At 41.3% G+C, this 19,005-nt stretch overlaps 1 protein-coding gene across 8 annotated transcripts in view; it reads left to right on the forward strand.

Moving 5' to 3' along the window:
* The window catches only part of TMEM178A (transmembrane protein 178A), a 248,504-nt gene that overhangs the window by 169,898 nt on the left and 59,601 nt on the right, over nucleotides 1-19,005 (forward strand). The window contains exon 2 of one of the 8 annotated variants that reach the window (XM_032652742.1): nucleotides 5,147-5,247. The exons of the other annotated variants lie outside the window; for them this stretch is intronic. The gene's annotated coding sequence lies outside the window, so the exon portion shown is untranslated. The remainder of the gene's footprint in view (nucleotides 1-5,146; nucleotides 5,248-19,005) is intronic. 8 annotated transcript variants of the gene reach the window in all.

Raw genomic sequence — 19,005 nt, forward strand, 5'->3', positions numbered from 1 at the left:
ATTGGCATAGAGTTGCTTGTAGTAGTCTCTTAGGATGCTTTGTATTTCTGCAGTGTCTGTTGTAACTTCTACTTTTTCATTTTTAATTTTATTGATTTGAATCCTCTCCCTTTTTTTCTTGCCGAGTCTGGCTAATGGTTTATCAATTTTGTTTATCTTCTCAAAGAACTAGCTTTTAGTTTTATTGATCTTTGCTATTGTTTTCTTAGTTTCCATTTCATTTATTTCTGCCCTGATCTTTATGATTTCTTTCCTTCTGCTAACTTTGGGTTTTGTTCGTTCTTCTTTCTCTAGATCCTTTAGGTGTAAGGTTAGATTGTTTATTTGAGATATTTTTGTTTCTTGATGTAGGCTTGTGTAGCTATAAACTTCCCTCTTAGGACTGCTTTTGCTGCATCCCATAGGCTTGGGATTGTCGGGTTTTCATTTGTCTCTGGGTATTTTTTGATTTCCTCTTTGATTTCTTCAGTGATCTCTTGGTTATTTAGTAACGTATTGTTTAGCCTCCATGTGTTTGTGTTTTTTACGTTTTTTCCCCTCTAATTCATTTCTTTTTTTTTTTTTTTTTTTTTTTTTTTTTATGCGTTACGCGGGCCTCTCACTGTTGTGGCCTCTCCCGTTGCGGAGGACAGGCTCCGGACGCGCAGGCTCAGCGGCCATGGCTCACGGGCCCAGCCGCTCCGCGGCATGTGGGATCTTCCCAGACCGGGGCACGAACCCGTGTCCCCTGCATCGGCAGGCGGACTCTCAACCACTGCGCCACCAGGGAAGCCCTCTAATTCATTTCTAATCTCATAGTGTTGTGGTCAGAAAAGATGCTTGAAATGATTTCAATTTTCTTAAATGTACTGAGGCTTGATTTCGGACCCAAGATATGTTCTATCCTGGAGAATGTTCCATGCGCACTTGAGAAGAAAGTGTAAACTGCTGTTTTTGGATGGAATGTCCTATAAATATCAATTAAATCTATCTGGTCTATTGTGTCATTTAAAGCTTTTGTTTCCTTATTTATTTTCTGTCTGGATGATCTGTCCATTGGTGTAAGTGAGGTGTTAAAGTCCCCCACAGTTATTGTGTTACTGTCGATTTCCTCTTTTATAGCTGTTAGCAGTTGCCTTATGTTGAGGTGCTTCTATGTTAGGTGCATATATATTTATAATTGTTATATCTTCTTCTTGGATTGATCCCTTGATCATTATGTAGTGTCCTTCCTTGTCTCTTGTAACATTCTTTATTTTAAAGTCTATTTTATCTGATATGAGTATTGCTACTCCAGTTTTCTTTTGATTTCCATATGCATTTAATATCTTTTTCCATCCCATCGCTTTCAGTCTGTATGTGTCCCTAGGTCTGAAGTGCGTCACTTGTAGACAGCATATATATGGGTCTTATTTTTGTATCCATTCAGCAAGCCTGTGTCTTTTGTTTGGAGCATTTAATCCATTCACGTTTAAGGTGATTATCGATATGTATGTTCCTATGACCATTTTCTTAATTGTTTTGCGTTTGTTTTTGTAGGTCCTTTTCTTCTCTTGTGTTTCTCAGTTTGAGAAGTTCCTTTAGCATTTGTTGTAGAGCTGATTTGGTGGTGCTGAATTCTCTTAGCTTTTGCTTGTCTGTAAAGCTTTTGATTTCTCCATAGAATCTGAATGAGATCCTTGCTGGGTAGAGTAATCTTGGTTGTAGGTTCTTCCATTTCATCACTTTAAGTATATCATGCCACTCCCTCTGGCTTGTAGAGTTTCTACTGAGAAATCAGCTGTTAACCTTATGGGAGTTCCCTTGTATGTTATTTGTCATTTTTCCCTTGCTGCTTTCAATAATTTTTCTTTGTCTTTAATTTTTGGCAATTTGATTAGTATGTGTCTCAGCATGTTTCTCCTTGGGTTTATCCTGTATGGGACTCTCTGCGCTCCCTGGACTTGGGTGGCTATTTCCTTTCCCATGTTAGGGAAGTTTTCGACTATAATCTCTTCAAATATTTTCTCGTGTCCTTTCTCTCTCTCTTCTCCTTCTGGGACCCCTGTAATGCGAATGTTGTTGCGTTTAATGTTTTCCCAGAAGTCTCTTAGGCTGTCTTCATTTCTTTTCATTCTTTTTTCTTTATTCTCTTCCACAGGAGTGAATTCCACCATTCTGTCTTCCAGGTCACTTATCTGTTCTTCTGCCTCAGTTATTCTGCTATTGCTTCCTTTTAGTGTAGTTTTCATTTCAGTTATTGTATTGTTCATCTCTGTTTGTTTGTTCTTTAATTCTTCTGGGTCTTTGTTCAACATTTCTTGCATCTTCTCAATCTTTGCCTCCATTCTTTTTCTGAGGTCCTGGGTCATCTTCAGTATTATTATTCTGAATTCTTTTTCTGGAAGGTTGCCTATCTCCACTTCATTTAGTTGTCTTTCTGGGGTTTTATCTTGTTCCTTCATCTGGTACATAGCCCTCTGCCTTTTCATCTTGTCTATCTTTCTGTGAATGTGGTTTTCGTTCCACAGGCTGCAGGATTGTAGTTCTTCTTGCTTCTGCTGTCTGCCCTCTGGTGGATGAGGCTATCTGAGAGGATTGTGCAAGTTTCCTGATGGGACAGACTCTGGGTCTTCTATTTTAAAAGTGAAAATTATTCTGGAAAGATTAGGGCTATCAAAAATACATAATTTAATATAAATTACTTTAACCAGATTACTGCAAACTCTGGCAACAGGAGTGTTATTTTTAGGGAAGAGGGTGGGAAGTGGGCCATGAAGGTGATGTGAGGAGAGGCAAAATAGGTGAAGAGTCACAGCAGTGGTTTTAGAGACTAACAAGGGAGCACAGAGCCTGGATATGGTCACTTCTATGTGGTGTTTACACATTTTCCCCTTGTGCTGGAGAGTGTGCAGGTATTTCCAATCTAGGCTGATCTAACCACCAGTGTGAATGTCAGGTGGCATTTAGGATCTGTCAGTTTCAGTTTTTGCTGCTGTAAATAATACCTGGTTAGGATTCTCGAACTGAAGATTAAAAACATGCGTGGGTTATTTGAAGACAACACAGTGTGCTTAGTAGAGTTGATTTAGTGTTCATTCAACTAGTCAGCTCATTACACAGGTAGTTATGTTTAGCTCTTTCTCATCACACAAGGGCAAGACAAATTTTTCCTCCCTAACTCTCAGGGCTGAGTGCATATCTCTTCTGGGTGTCTTGATCCATTTTTCCCTTTTGTTCATGATTAAAGGGCTATAGACTCCTTCAGGAAGTTGTCTCAGAATTCCATTAGCATCACAGTTTCTAGACTTTCCTACCAGGTCAGTAACTTGTTAAAAGCTCACCTTCTGGTTCCTGAGATTTCTCTTTTGCTTTCTGCACATTTGGTCCTCATCCATTCTACTATCTCCTGTTTTTCCCACTATTTTCCTATTTTTATTTCATGTGTGTAGCTGGAAGGGGAGCTCCATATCTCCCAGGAAGGCTTGCTGTTGAAGAGGGAAATATCTGACTTCCCAGGAGCTTAAGGTTCTTCATATTCTTTTAAAACAAGCCCCAACATGGGACTTCCCAGGCGGTCCAGTGGTTAAGGCTCTGCGCTTCCACTGCGGGGGGCTAGTGGGGCGGGGTGTGGGTTTAATCCCTGGTCAGGGAATTAAGATCCTGCATGCCGGTGGTGCGGCTGAAAAGAAAAGGAAAAAAACAAAAAAACGCAACCCATGGAAGGAGGAAAGGCCATCGAGCTTTGAAGACATTGGCAAACCTTTCAGGATCTGAGGCACTGCTGCCTTTAACCCTTTATTGCCACACCAATGATTCATTTTGTTGTTTTAGGGACCTCCCTTCCTTTGCTAGGAAGGTACTTTTGAATTTCACTCTAAGTTCCCCAGAAAGCTACAAATGTGAGCTTAATCTAGGTTGCTTGATGCAATTATAATTTTATCTGATGGTCTGGGTGATACGTTTAGAAAAGAAGTATCTGAGGGCTGGTCCTGGAGGTCCAGTTCTAGGTCCCTGGCTGAGTTCACAAGGAAAACACATCGCAAGGAGGACATATCTGATCTCTGGGAGCCAAAACGACCCTAAGGTTACATTCTGCCTGAGAATGGCTGGCTGTGGCTCCCTGATGCTCTTCAGCTGTGGGCTGGGAAGGCATACTAGAATGAAGCTAAGAAAATCTGTGCTTTCTTGAGAGCTTTTTTTTAAATTTTTTTAAAAATTAAAAAAAAATTTTAATTGAAGTATAGTTGGTTTACAATGTTGTGTTAGTTTCTGGTGTACAGTAAGGTGATTCAGTTTTATATGCGTGTGTGTGTGTGTGTGTGTGTGTGTGTGTATGTATATATGTATATTCTTTTTCAGATTCTTTTCCATTATAGGTTATTACAAGATACTGAATATGGTTCCCTGTGCTATACAGTAGGACCTTTTTGTTTATCTGTTTTATATACAGTAGTGTGTATCTGTTAATCCCAAGCTCCTAATTTATCCCTCTCCCACTTCCCCTCTGGTAACCATAAGCTTGTTTTCTATGTCTGTGAGTCTGTTTCTGTTTTGTAAATAAGGTCATTTGTATCTTTTTTAGATTCCACATATAAGAGATATCCTATGACCTTTGTCTTGACACCTTCTTAAGGAAGGGGTGTAACAATATGGAGATTTGCATGTGTAATAAATTTTTATTAACTCTTAGTTTTCAGAGCACTTTGCAAATGCGAACTCCTAACTCTCACTGTGCGTGATTTTTCTCATTTATGGCTGGGCAAACAGAAGCATAAAGAGCAGCAATGAATGGTCTGAGATCACCGAGTTAGTGAAATAGGCAGAGCTCATAGACTAATTATCTCTTACTGCACCTCTTGCCCAGCCAGTCACCCTCACCCTTAGTCTTCCCTGACAGCTGCCATCCACAGCTCCTTAGGAAAAGGGAAATTCAAGCACAGATGAAGGAAAAGGAAATTGTTTCAATCCAGTGTTCTCTTAACATTTAATTCAAACCTGTGCTGTTGGACTAGCAGCCCCCATGTGATTTAATATGGTGATGAGTAAGTCTAAGGAGAAAAGTATATGTACAGTAAACGAACACTGATGCATTTTGGGGGGAGAGAACTGCTGACTCGCGAAATATACATTTATTTCCACCACGTGAGCTATAGTGACTGCTATTTGTTTCTCTCTGTTCACTCAGGGATTAAATTGAGTTTAAGCAGCCTGGAACAGTTTGATGCCTTCTCCTTTCAGCCATGGAAGGTGCCAGGTGGCTTGCCTCTAGAATCTGACATCCTGTTGGTGAGGATAACAATCCACAACTGAGATCCTTTGGCTTTCTTTAGGCCCATCTACGAGAAATAAATCAGAATGATGCAGAGCTAAGAGCATGAACTTTGGCCACAAATGGTCTTACGTTCGAATTCTGTCAGTAACGGTGTGACTGGGTCCTCTGTGAGAACTGTCTTTCAGGTCATGATTAAATAGCATATGATAGGTCGGTAATAATAATGATAGTAGTAATAATAATTGTTATTAAAGCAGCCACCATTAAATGAGTACTTATTACACACCAGCCACTGTGCTAAGTGGTCTCAATCTTGACAACAGCAATAGGAAATGGGTACTGCTAATAAATGTATACTTAATGTCAGTTGCTCTTTTCCTTGACAGAGTAGGTATTTACTGAGCATTGGATACGTGCAGACGTCATACTAGGTGTTGGTGATTTAGCATTAAATGGGTCATGATACCACCTCTCAAGGAGTTCTTGTACTCCTGGGGGAATAGGGAAGAAGACAAAGGAAATATGAAATGATAAGGACTATCAGGGGGTATGATGGGAGCAAATGGAGGGGAGAATATGAAACAAAGTAGGAGTTAGGGAAGGTTGAACCCTCAGGGTTCTGTGGCTCGGGAGATTGCTGGACCACTAAGGTCATGGACTTCTGAGTTCAAGTCCAGCGCCCTCTACTAATCCTTCCCTCCTAGATGAGCGTCATCACTAAGACAAGACTCTGCGAAGCTTCTTCCCAAGGAAAGGATTACTTTAAGGAAAAAAAAAAGAACCTTTATTGTGAAAGTTTTCAAATTCACAAAAACAGAGAGAACAGAATAATAGACTCTTTTACTCATCCTCCACATTCAGTAATCATCGACATTTTGCCACATAAGCTACACGCAAAGGACACTTTTACTGGGGGGCTCTGTGGGTGATTCCGAAGAGACTATATAAATCCTTTGTCCATTTCCCCTTGTCCTATATCCATAAACTGGACCTTCTCTCCTCCCTCCGTTGTGAAGACACCCCTTGATTCTAACAGGAGAGTGAGTGTCGGGCCTGTGATCCAGCCTCCATCACTGCTGGAGTAGAACAGCCCCACATATATGCTGGAATAGCATCTCCTTTTAAACAGAGACAGGATTATTATTGCGGTAGTCAGATTTGCATTTTGCACATACGCACTTTTTTTTAAACATCAGTCATAATGCCTGGTTTGGTGAACAATGCCTTAATCATCACATGGTCGGTGTAGTAAGACCATCTTTAGCAAATGGACTGGACACAATAGACATCTTGGTTAAGATGCTAGACCTCACTGGGTGACTATTGTCACCCACATCTATTATGTGGCAATCATCTGGTGAATGCTAGATCTGGCTGTGAAAATAGATTTGCACTTTGTCTTTTTTTTTTCTCCTTATTCTCCATCAGTCCCAGCCCCTGGAAAGGAGTCTGTCTCAGGCAGCATGCTCTGAGTAGCGATTTTGAAGGTAGGGGAAAGAAAAAACCAAAAACCAAAAATGAGTGCTTAGACTACCAACCCATGGACTTTATTTTGTGGTGCATATTTTCAATTACAAAAGAACTGATTCAGCTTATGAAACAAGAGTAAGTCATTTCTGGAAGGGAAATTCTCTCTAGCATTCAGTAAAGAGATTGATTGGGTTTACCAAAGTTAGAATAAGGCTGCTTTTGTTAAAAAGGAAGTGATTAGGTACAGGGGAAATCATTTTCGATTGTCAGATAAGAGTCTTAATTTCAACTCCCAGGCTCTGCTTTGATGAACCAGGCTATATTTGGCAAGGCACCTCACACCTCTGGTCTCAGTTTCCTTACCTGTAAAATACAGGTAAGGGTTTAATGATCTTCTTAGTCTCTGATATTTTGGGACTTTAAGAGGGTTTAATGCAATGCAGTGGTTAAAAGCAAGTCTTTAGGAGTTGGATAAAGCTGGGTTTCAGGCCTATGTCAGCTGCCTGTTAGCTGTGTGATCTTAAAAAATTCACTTAACCTTTCTGTTCTCCATCTTCACAGTTTGTAAAACTAGTACAGTAGTAATAGTTCAGCCAAGAACTATTAGATCAAATGTATTGTGCTTCACATAGTTCCTGGCACATTTAAACTCAATAAATAGGATTTCTTCCTATTATGTGCTCTTGGTACCTAAATAATCAGAGATCCAGGAAGAAAAACAAAGCCCTCAACAACATTTTACTGGAAAATGAAGCAAGATCCCTGTCCCCAGCTAGCAATATTTTCACAAGTACTTTGCTCTGATCCAGTGCTAGCATGCATGAAGATGCGTTATGAGCTCAGTGCCGTGTCTGTGGTTCATTTCTAATTTCATTCATTTAAACAACCAGCCAGCATTCACCCAGTGCCCTCTAGGTCCTTGAGATCCTACTGGCCTTGAGGATGAAAAGGCAAATGTGCCATCTTTCCTGCTATCACGGGGCTTACAGTAGAGAGGGCAGAGGTAGACCTAAGCAATATTATCGCATTACTTTCTTCACCAGTTCTTTCTTTCTTTGTGCTTTCTGGAAATTCTTTCAGATTTGGAACTCAGAGGCCGATGCCCATTTTAAGTTTGCCTTAAAGTCAGATTTCTCTGTGATCTGAAGTTCAGATGCCTCACTGGGTATCTTCTCAAACCACATAACTTCAGATTCTCTGTGTTGAAGTCTGTTATCGGTTCAATTCTTCTCTTTCTAAAAAGAGTTAAGAATATTTGAAACAAACTGGGAAAGTGTGCAGATGTTTGTACAGCTATTTGAAACAAACAAGCAAACAAACAAAACGAGAAGAGTGAGTAGCCCGGTTCCACTTTAAAAAATAATAACCTTAGTTAACTTCTGCTGAGTCCTCTTTATAATATAAACAGGCAGTGCTCAAAGCAATTTATATATAATCATTTATTAATCCTCACAATAGCCGTGGTAAATAGATTCGAGGATAATTCCCGTTTTGCTAGTGAGAAAAACTGAGGGACAGACAGGTTGAGTCAGCTGCTAGTCAGACAACTAGTACGTGGCTAAATTGGGATTTAATCTTACCGTCTGACCCCAGAACGAGGCACATATCCAGTGGTTTCTGCATGGCACAAGATACTTGTAATAATTTTCTATTGTTTTATTAAATATTGAGCTCAAGAAAATTAAATCACAGGGGACTGCAAATATAATTCAAACTTTTATTAAATGTTAGAATATCAGATATTTGGATGCACTTTACTTCTGGGCAATGATCCCGGTCTGAAGCATATATTTAAGTATTTGCTGCTGTGATTATTGCATTGATTTATAGCGGCAAATCAGATTACACAGTGAGGAGGATTAAGTTACTGACACACACTTTGGGGAGGACACCTTTTGATCTTGGTTTGGGAGTTCAGATGTTCCCTTATAAGGAGCAGGCCTTCTCCTTGTCTATTTCCTTTGAACTATCTGCTCTATGGAGAGAGTTGTCATTTAATTTGAACTTGTGAGTTCTGAAAGGGACATTTATTCTTTTTCCTTCTGCAGGATGCATGCCACCAGAAATAAATGCTCTTGGTTTGTAAGTTTAGAGCTGCTATCATAACCACTTTTTGTTTAGTTTGGAAAACTCCAAACTGCTACCTACTCCATCTTTTTTTTTCCTTCCTAAAAGTTCTTTCAAACATAATTCTTTTAGTGGAATAAAAGATTTTTTTTCTGTCTTAATATACTATAAATAGTCATCTTTTTTTTTAATTGGGGTATAGTTGCTTTACAATGTTGTATTTCTGCTGTACAACGAAGTGAATCAGCTCTATGTATAACTATATCCCCTCCCTCTTGGACCTCCCTCCCCACTCCCCATCCCACCCATCTAGGTCACCACAGAGCACCGAGCTGAGCTCCCTGTGCTATACAGCAGGTTCCCACCAGCTATCTATTTTACACATGGTAATGGATATATGTCAATCCCAATCTCCCAATTCATCTCCCGTCTCCTCCCCCCAACCCATGTCCACATGTCTGTTCTCTACGTCTGTGTCTCTATTCCTGCAAATAGGTTCATCTATACCATTTTTCTAGATTCCACATATATGCGTTAATATATGATATTCGTTTTTCTCTTTCTGACTTACTTCACTCTGTATGACAGACTCTGGGTCCATCCATGTCTCTACAAATGACCCAGTTTCGTTCCTTTTTATGGCTAATATTCCATATTATATATATGTACCACATCTTCTTTATCCATTCATCTGTCAGTGGACACTTAGGTTGCTTCCATGTCCTGGCTATTGTAAATAGAGCTGCAATGACCATTGTGGTACATGACTTTTTTTTTTTTTTTTTTTGCTGATTCACTTTTTTTTTTAACATCTTTATTGGAGTATAATTGCTTTACAATGGTGTGTTAGTTTCTGCTTTATAAGAAAGTGAATCAGTTATACATATACATATATCCCCATATCTCTTCCCTCTTGCGTCTCCCTCCCTCCCACCCTCCCTATCCCACCCCTCTAGGTGGTCACAAAGCACAGAGCTGATCTCCCTGTGCTATGCGGCTGCTTCCCACTAGCTATCTATTTTACATTTGGTAGTGTATATATGTCCATGCCACTCTCTCACTTCATCCCAGCTTAACCTTCCCCCTCCCTGTGTCCTCAAGTCCATTCTCTACATCTGCTTCTTTATTCCTGTCCTGCTCCTAGGTTCATCAGAACCTTTTTTTTTTTTTTTTTAGATTCCATATATATGTGTTAGCATATGGTATTTGTTTTTCTCTTTCTGACTTACTTCACTCTGTATGACAGACTCTAGGTCCATCCACCTCACTACAAATAACTCCATTTCTTTTTATGGCTGAGTAATACTCCATTGTATATATGTGCCACATCTTCTTTATCCATTCATCTGTTGATGGACACTTAGGTTGCTTCCATGACCTGGCTATTGTAAATAGAGCTGCAGTGAACATTGTGGTACATGACTCTTTTCGACTCTTTTCTCAGTAGTGGGATTGCTGGGTCATATGGTAGCTCTACTTTTAGTTTTTTAAAGAACCTCCATACTGTTCTCCATAGTGGCTGTATCAATTTCCATTCCCACCAACAGTGCAAGAGGGTTCCCTTTCTCCACACCCTCTCCAGCATTTATTGTTTGTAGATTTTTTGATGATGACCATTCTGACCGGTGTGAGGTGATACCTCTTTGTAGTTTGATTTGCATTTCTCTAATGATTAGTGATGTTGAGCATCTTTTCATGTGCCTCTTGGTCATCTGTATGTCTTCTTTGGAGAAATGTCTATTTAGGTCTTCTGCCCATTTTTTGATTGGGCTGTTTGGGTTTTTTTTGATACTGAGCTACATGAGCTGTTTGTATATTTTGGAGATTAATCCTTTTTCAGTTACTTCGTTTGCAAATATTTTCCCCCATTCTGAGGGTTGTCTTTTACAGCTACACGTAAAAGAATGAAATTAGAACACTCCCTAACACCATACACAAAAATAAACTCAAAATGGATTAAAGACCTAAATGTAAGACCAGACACTATAAAACTCTTAGAGGAAAACATAGGAAGAACACTCTTTGACATAAATCCCAGCAGGATCTTTTTTGACCCACCTCCTAGAGTAATGGAAATAAAACCAAAAATAAACAAATGGAACCTAATGAAACTGAAATAGTCATCTTTTAAGTCTGCATCTCCTCCAAGAGGCATCTAGATCACTTGCTTCTTGGACCATCTTTATTCCTCTGACTTCACCCTCCATAACTCCTGAAAGCTGGACTTAAAAATGGCCCTAATTCCAACTTCCTTTCCACCTCAGTTCCAGAATCAATCCTGGCAGGAAGTGTATCAGTCTCACCTCTGGGATTAGTTCACATCCCCGGCCTGGGCACCCAGTGACATGGTGGGCCCTATGCTCTTCCTCGTCACCCAATCCTGATAGCAGCCTCTTACCTGACATTGCAGTTGAGCCTGCCCTAAGACTCTCTTGCTACTCTGTTCCTCCCTTTGGGCTGAAACTCTGCATATCCACAAACTGTGAACTGCGCCTGACCTCATTATGCCCTTGGATAATTATGCCTCGAGACTGAGTCTGACTCTCTCTGCCCAGAGCCAAGGGCAAAGCATGAGCTGGGAATGCTGGGCTGAACACTCTGTTTGCCTATGGGGGCAGTTATAGGAGTGCGTGCCAAGGATAGGCTCAAGGGGCCGCAATGCCCGAGATTCTAGAAAAGGAGTTGAAGCATCACTAAACGAGGACGGAGAAATGTCACGAGCTTAGAGTTGAAGGGGTGCATTATTGTACAAAAGAACAGGTGGACAGAGGTGCCCAGACTGCAACTGGGGCTGAAATGAATGGTTGGCTAGCACAGAGGCCAGGCAGGGCACTAGGTGAGGGATGGTGGTAGAAAGGACGAGTCCTGTGGGCCCTGTGACCCTTTTGTATGCCAGGGAGTGTACCTGTCAGGATGGGCTCAGGACCTTCAACTGTGCAGCTGGCCAGGCTTGTACTCTGGTTCAGGACGCCCATTCCTGCCTGCTCTTGGCTGCCAAGGCCTCAGCAAGCCTCCTGCCTGCCCGAGTCTGGGCTCTGTCCCATTTTCAGTTTAATAGAATTGATGTTGCTCAGTGCTCCCAGGACACATGGCATTGCCCTGTTTGGCCCTGGTCCTGATTTCAACAGAAGGGGAAAAGAAAAGAGGGCTGCCAACAAGGCCATTTCCTTCAACTCTAAGTCCCACTGTGCCCCCGGCTTCTTATAAGTGACAAGCCTGAAGGATTCTGAGTAGCATTTTTCGATTAAAGTGTTTCATTTTATGTTTGTCTATCATAGAACATAAATAGTGGAGAGAAGAGATCATCTCTAATTAAAGTCAGCAAGTGTTTATCAAATGTCTGTTAGTTATTGGTCTTACTTGTATCCCTAACCTTGTTATAAAAGTCACAGAGGCAAAAATGATATAAAATATGGTTCTAGACTTCAGGGGCTTACCCAGAAATCATTATGAATTAAAGTCTTTAATGTATATAGAAGTATAACTACTATCACAATATGATTTATGGGTTTAGATATACCATGACTCAAATTATACCAACCAAAAAGAAACCACACAGAGAAACTTTGTTGTAATCTTGCTTTCTAGCACCAGTCTCTAAAGGAATTCTAACTTTAAGCCCCAAAGTTCCAAGAGTCCCTTTGTTATAACTAGTAATAAAATCTCTCTCCCTCTCTCTCCCTCTCTCTCTCTCTCTCTCTCTCTCTCTCTCTCTCTCTCTCACACACACACACACACACACACACACACACTTCTACCTTGCAATGTTACTAGCAAGTCAGATCAGCCATAACGCTGGCCAGTGAATAGCTCCTGGCTGGCTGGCTGATCAGCCCATACATTGTTCGGCAAATTGGATCAAGCCACAGAAAAGTAGCCTCAGATAAAGTGAGCGATTTAACATAATTTACTTTCTCATAGTGAGAGGCTCTATTTAATTTTCACACCCCTGTGTCTGATGTCTTTTCATGAAATATAGTAGTCTACTTCTCAAAACTTCCCTGCTGGTGAAAAGCATGCATTTATTTTTTAAAATACATTCTTAATTTCTGGTCCATAGGAATAAACCATGCCTCTGGGAAAGAAATGCATTGCATGGATACACTTTGTGAAGGTAAACACACAGAGGCATCCTACTTTGTGTTAATTAATGATAGTGATGCCAAGTTTTTATAGGAAACCAATTTTGCTTTTAAACACCAGGGAGATCTTTGAGCGTAAGAAACATTTCAATTTAGGAAAACCATAGCATGCCCAAAAGTCCCAATGTAGCAGGTGAATTACAGTTGGTATAGAAAATTAGATGCATCAGGAATTGTTCCATGAATGTTCAGTAAATATAGCTGGACCACTGAAGGCATTTTCTTAAAGCTGAAGACAACTCCAAAAGTTGGGATTTGTTCCAGCATTTTCCCAAGTGTTGGAGTTCACATGCATGGACTGGGACTGTGGGAGCTGAGAAAGGCCGTAGTAGTGAACAGCCCACTGGGTAGAACCATGCCTTGGACGGGCCAGGGCTTTGCCAGACTGATGAAGCGTGGATATTCCTTGTCTCCAAATGGAGACCAAGTCTGACCTTTTAGGAGGATGGGAGTTTCAGCTTCCTCTTGTTTCTATTCATTAGGAAGTTATTTATGAATGTTCACTAAATGTGACATGACATCCTTGGTGTATTTAAAGCAACCCTAGGCTGGTGTTGTCAAAAGTTTCATTGTACACACAGATGCTGCAAGTCAGCAGGAACGCAGAGTTTGACAGGGTGAGCGGCAAATGATGCGAGGGCTGAGTCACTGCAGAGCACGCCACACAACCCCTCTCATGTAACGGGTTCTATTCTCGTGCCCTTACTGACTGCCCCATCTAGACTCGTCTGCCTTGGACTCTGCACCATTGTCTGCCTGGAAGCATAGTTGGTGATAAAGAATGGTGAAAGTGAGGACAGTTACTTAAAGTGGAAACCCCCAAGTCTAGGTCCTCTGAGCCCCCATAAAGGTGTCTGCACTTTGACTTCCAGGAATCAGTTCTACAGAAATACTCAAACAAGTGTCTACAAGTCCATCCGCAATGAAGACATGTACAAGAATGACAAATTGGAAACAACCTAAATGGGAGGGGGGCCATAAATTATGGTATTATTTATGCAATGGAATATTATGTAGCTGTGAAAACAGCCAAGCAGTTTTATGTGAATAAAGCTGCCCACTGTAGATTGCTGAGGAAAACACTATCTGTCTAATCTATCTATCTATCTATCTATCTATCATGATCCCATTTCTGTGTTTAAAAAATTATGTGTGTGTAGCAGTGCTGCCCTGGGGGACTGGAATTGGGAAAGCTGAGGGAACGATCATCACTTTGGCTTTCTACATTTCTGGCTTTCTACATTTCTTTCTACATTACTGGGAAGTTTGCAGTTAACATGTATTACTTTTGTAACTAAATATATATTTGCAAAAAGGAGATTAAATAATTTAAAAGCTTTTCAGTCAAGATGCCCAGAGTAATCCTGGGATTACACAGTAGCCAAAAAGAGTAAATCCATAATTATAAACAGAGGTTCCATCATTGCTCCAGGCTCTTGAATGAAGCATTTCATCCGAGTGTATTTCTAGGAATATGTGTTCTGTCTTTTAAGAGAAGGTGCAACTATAAGTCCAAGTTGTTTATTGGCCTGACCCCTTTGTTCTAACAGCTTAGTGATACTATTAATAACATTCATTATTCATTTCCTATTTTATGGTTTACAAAGCACTTTTCACGTCTTGAATAATACAACAAAGCTGTGAAGGGGTACTAGTATCCTTGTTTTCAGAAAAAGTAATTGGGGTTCAGGGAAATTTGGAGATATGTTCTAAATCACACAATTAGGGCAGAAATGCAGTAGGAGTCAAATAGGGATTCTATCCCCAGTTAGCCATTAATTCTAGAAGTCACTGTTTTTCTAGGTCTCAGATTCCTCAACTATGCAACTGGGATGGTGAAGTTCTCCAAGTATAAAAGTATACAATTGTTTAAGTGAAACCAAGTAGATCCTTCCTATCTAACACCCTGCAATTAACTTTGGGACAATTCTATGGATGTGTTTAAAGATACATTGTAAAGCTATGGCAGTCATTCTTTCTATTAGCATATTTAGGTGTGAAGTTAAAGGCTGTATATTTGTGAAGTGATTCAAAGGACAAATTATTGCAGATTGGTTGGAAGGAACCCAAGGTGATATGGTCACATCCCTGCCATGACCCTCCATCCCAGGTGGCACAGATGGTCATGGCCCACCAGAGGTGAATTGTAGTTCTTCTTTCCTGGCCTTGGTAATTCCAGCTACTTATATAAGCATTCCACGTGAATTAGAGTCGAGAGATGGTTTTATACAGGTCTAGTTGGTACATGGTAGTTCTAAATAAATGTTTGCTAATAACTGGATTTGCAGTGTAAATATTTGGCAATGGGTCATAAAAGAAATTTACTTTTCCTATGACTGAACTATTGGTATTATTAGTACCATCTCCCAAGTAACCGATTCCTAATCTTTTCACTAATCAACACAATTTTCATGAACCTACCGCCATAAGGCTGTGTTTTTGTTTTGTTTTGTTTTTTGCGGTACCCGGGCCTCTCACTGTTGTGGCCTCTCGCGTTGCGGAGCACAGGCTCCGGACGCGCAAGCTCAGCGGCCATGGCTCACGGGCTCAGCCGCTCCGCGGCATGTGGGATCTTTCCGGACCGGGGCACGAACCCGTATCCCCTGCATCGGCAGGCGGACTCTCAACCACTGCGCCACCAGTGAAGCCTGGGCTGTGTTTTAAGACATAGCTTTTTGTTTTTATTCAGGAATGGTGAGGACAATAGATCAAGAGATGACTGTCATTGAAAAATTAGTTTGTTACAGTTCCCAAGGGGAGGGGCTCCGCCATGCCTGGGGGAGGGGGAGGAGAATGCGGGGAAGCGGCGGAATCAGTCAGGAGGCGGAAGGACCAAGGGGAAAACAACGGCAAGATCCCTCTTTGTGGTTTCCGCCGGGAGAAGCAGGTGAGGCAGGGTAAACAAGTTTAGGATTGACTAGTTTGAATAACTCCAATGGGTTCTGGGATATAAGGGCTGTCTCTGGCTCTTTGGTACCCTGGCCCTGGTGTGATTAGGGCAGGGGGACAGTGGCTCAGCGTGCAGAAGCCCAATAAAGGCGGTGGTTAGGCTCCCATGGCTCTGAGTGGGTTGGTTTGCATATGAAAGGCGTGCTCCTGGCCCGGTCCTTAATTCTCTCTGGAATTGGCTGGCCCTGGGAGAGGCAGTCTCTCCAGGGTCAACAAGACCCCAGGTGTCCAAGCTTCAGAATAAAAAGGCATGCTACAAGGCTGATCTAAATTAGGGTAGCCTTAGAAGGAAGCAAAGAATTGTCAAGCAGCGGTGCTAATAAAAATTGGGTATATAACCTATCATTCTGTATAATATTATGTGTACTGACATAGCACACTTTCATCGTGGATCACTGGTTTGGCATTAGTAAGTCTGGGAAAGGCTTGTACGTGTTTTCTTCCAAGAGCACTAGATCACTTTGTCCTATGAGCTAGTTTATTTCTTCAGTTCTCCAGCAATGAAGCTATACAATTAACAGGTGGCGGTGGGTTCTTAGTGGTGGGATTTTCTAGCCCCTCCCACCTCACCCCCTATACATACACACATTATTAACATATATATTGAGAGGTAGTACATACTTACAAATATGTGTGAGTGCAAGCTGATATATATACATACCTTTAATCAAGGTATAGGAAGACAAAACATAAACCTTAATTTAAGTACCATGGACTTTCAACAAAAATGCATCTTAAAGTTGAACAGGATTTATCACTTTATTGCCCCTCCACTCCCAACACCTGCCCCTTCCCTTGTCTAGTTAGAGATCTCTGAACAACATACAAGTAAGCACACATCTTTCATTTTTTCAGGAATGACTTATGTAAAGACATCATCAGGATCAATAGATTTGTGTGCTGTAATGTATGATGCCCTTGAGCAAGTCTACTTAAAAAATTAGCCCACATGTATTATTGAACACTGGTCTTATTTTTACATGTGAATTATGAGCGCCATTTGACTCTATCCTCTTTTACACACACCCACGGGGCAGGCACACCCTCTTGAACACCAGTGAGACGGGTCGAGCCACTGGCTTCTACAGAGCACCACTGGCCTGTGTTCCGAGAATTTTCTCCCCTGTAGGTCTGGCAAGACAATGCTTATACACAAACATGTTTTATACCCGTTTGCTGGTCCAGCCAGAGAAGCGACGGGGCCGGGGTAGGGTGGTTTCTGAGCCAGAAGCTCCCTCTGTTGGAAGAGTCCAGCTTATTAACCTCTTAGAGGTAACTAATTCCTTTCTTTCATGACCTCGCTCATGGCTGCACAGCCACCTTCCTCTAAACCCTTGCTCAAATCTCCTCTCAAGATGGTGCCAATCAGACACATGTAACTCAGTTTCTAATAACCAACCTAATGCGCTTTTCCTCTTGTCATAACATCATTAACAAGGGAAATAAGCCCCAATGCAGCAGTGACTGGGGCAGACCTTCTGCGCTTTATGTCTACACCCCAACTGTATTCTGCACACCCTTCACTGTTACGGTGCTAAGAATATAAACATTCTTCAGTGTCTCCTTCCTTTTCTTTTGTATGTTTGCTTTTGGCTGTTTCTCCATGAAGTATTCATGACCTGTCCACGTTCCCCTGGATTTATTAACTTAGCTCCTTTGTATCTACTAGTTAACCTTGATGTCTTTCCTTCCTCCTGTACAATAAATTCCTCCTCTGGATCAACACTCCTCATTCAGTACACGCCTGCCTTATAAGTAACTCTCAAGATACTTGGGTCCCTTTTCAGAGTCCATGTTCACAGTTCAAAGCAACCTCTAGGGCTTTGATAACTTGGTTCAGGTAATCAGGGCAATAGCTACATATGCTCCATTGTTTTAAATTACTTTCAGGTGGAAATCCATTCTGACTACATTCAAAGTGAAGGTGAAAAAAATAATCTTTCCAGCTGTTTGATACAGGAAAGAGCTCATTGCTCTGCACAGATCTGAAGAGCTCACCCTATGCATCTTTCCTGTGACTGTAGTGGACACATCGTTGGTGCTCAGGTTTCTCTGTTGCTTCCTGGAGCGTCCACCCACAGTCATTCTCCAGCCTTTCCCATTCCTGGATGGCAGCCAGAGCAGCACCTTGGGGGAAGGAATGAGTGCTCCGCTGAAATAAATGCCCGGAGAAGACGGATGCCTGCGGTGCAGGAGGATTGGCCAAGGCATTCACTCTCCAGCTGTTAGGAATTTTAATTTTCCTGTCTTGGAACTCAGTAGAACCTTGGAGCATGATCAAAGGGGGAACAGGGTCAGGGAGGAGGGGAAGTAGTGGAGAATTGCGGGCTACCGTCCTACAAAGAAAGCAACTTAACTAAAGTATTAGTTTCCAATTGCTGTTATAACGAATTACCCCCACCTTAAGGACTTAAGACAGTTTATTACCTAACAGTTGTGTAGGTCAGAAGTCCAAAGTTAGTCTCACCTGGCTAAAGCCAAGGCATCAGCGGGGCTGCATTCCTGTCTAAAAGCTCTAGGGGAGAATCTGTTTCCTTGTCTTTTCCAGAGGTTTCCTGCATTCCTTGACTTGCGGTCTACTTCCTCTATCTTCAACGCCAGCAACAATGCATCTCTCTAACACTTTTTCCATTTTACACGTCTCTCTGACGGTACCCAGGAAATGTTCTCTGGTTTTAGGAATGCGTGTGATTTGATTAGATTGGACCCACTGGAGTAATCCAGGATAAACTCCCCATTTCAAGATGCTTAATCACATCTGCCAAGTCCCTTTTGCCATGTAAGGTAACACATTCATAGGTCCCAGGGGTGGAGTGGGCAGGTTATTCTATCCTACCACACCACGAAGTCGATATCCTCACTGAGACAGAAAAAAGAAGTTTCTACCTTTAGACCTACCTTCTTTGTCTCCCTCAGATCTAATGGGACAGCCATAGATCTTTAAAAATTCTCTTTTTGACATCAAATAGGTGACAAGTGAAATTTTATTATAGGCAAGCAATAATAATATTATCAGTTCCATCACAGTTTTTCTTTATTCAAATTACTACTTTAAGGTTTAGGGGTAACTTTCATTTCTCCTTCTCCATGTCTCTCCTTCACACATCCAGTAGCTTCCTCTGCCTTCAAGAAACTTTAATCTTC

This window comes from Phocoena sinus, chromosome 13 (assembly GCF_008692025.1).
Source record: "Phocoena sinus isolate mPhoSin1 chromosome 13, mPhoSin1.pri, whole genome shotgun sequence".
NCBI lineage: Eukaryota > Metazoa > Chordata > Mammalia > Artiodactyla > Phocoenidae > Phocoena > Phocoena sinus.